This window comes from Brachionichthys hirsutus, chromosome 15, assembly GCF_040956055.1.
Source record: "Brachionichthys hirsutus isolate HB-005 chromosome 15, CSIRO-AGI_Bhir_v1, whole genome shotgun sequence".
NCBI classification, from domain to species: domain Eukaryota; kingdom Metazoa; phylum Chordata; class Actinopteri; order Lophiiformes; family Brachionichthyidae; genus Brachionichthys; species Brachionichthys hirsutus.
In genome coordinates this window covers 5,699-7,000 of record NC_090911.1, presented here as the reverse complement: position 1 = coordinate 7,000, position 1,302 = coordinate 5,699, and positions in this window count along the sequence as shown.

Here is a 1,302-nt window from a genome sequence, read left to right as displayed (position 1 = left end):
ACATGAGAGTGGCTGGTGTTGGGGAGGACGATGCAAAGGACAGGACTAGAGGACGACCCAGGAGAAGACACATGGACGTAGTGAGGGAGGACATGAGAGTGGCTGGTGTTGGGGAGGACGATGCAAAGAACAGGACGAGAGGACGACCCAGGAGAAGAGACATGGACGTAGTGAGGGAGGACATGAGAGTGGCTGGTGTTGGGGAGGACGATGCAAAGGACAGGGCTAGAGGACGACCCAGGAGAAGAGACATGGACGTAGTGAGGGAGGACATGAGAGTGGCTGGTGTTGGGGAGGACGATGCAAAGGACAGGACTAGAGGACGACCCAGGAGAAGAGACATGGACGCAGTGAGGGAGGACATGAGAGTGGCTGGTGTTGGGGAGGACGATGCAAAGGACAGGACTAGAGGACGACCCAGGAGAAGAGACATGGACGCAGTGAGGGAGGACATGAGAGTGGCTGGTGTTGGGGAGGACGCTGCAAGAAACATCCACACTGTCTGACAGATGGGGATTGTTTCGTAGCCAAAGCTGATCTTCTTTGAACTTTCCTACAATTAATATAGGGTTGTTTTTTGGGGGTTTACTTAAGACTTGTGAAGAAACAGCCAAAATTGTATCATATGCACATTCCCAATGATTAATTCAAAGCACCTTTTAGTGCTAAGATGGACCTCTCTGGGGTAGCTTTGCTGTTGTTGAGCTTCCTCCAGGATGAAGCCATTGGCATGTTGCATGGCTATGCTTACAACATTTGAATACTTTCACAATATCTATCTTAAAATGCTGCAAGTGGATGTGAAGGACTTTATACCTCTATTTTTTATGAAAAGTTGAGTAAAATGATTTGGGAATGCTAGACCATTGTTTATCAAGGAGGACGCTCACAAATGATATTAGCGGTACTTTCTAGGCGTAATTTGTGTGTAATTTCTGCTGGAATTCCTTGTTTGTGATGTATAACTTCATATTTTGTTTTAGTTCATGGTGGAGCTGAGATGCAGCTCGAGTAATATTTGCATTACGCGTAGAAAAATAGTAAATAATATAAACAATAGCAAACAGCAAAACCCGCAAACAATAAGAGTCAGACTGAATGGATTGTTTTACATTAATAGTTTTATTTTAAAATATGTTGGTCTTTTTTAAAGCTCTTTCAAGATCATTTGCAAACCTGTTACAACAGTGTGGAGTTTAATGGCTGAAAGCAGAACCATAATTTGTTTTGTTGTGCTTTGAGCTAAAACAGAAGAACCAGAGGATCTAGAAAACACAGATCAGCCCATTCAGTGTTATCAAC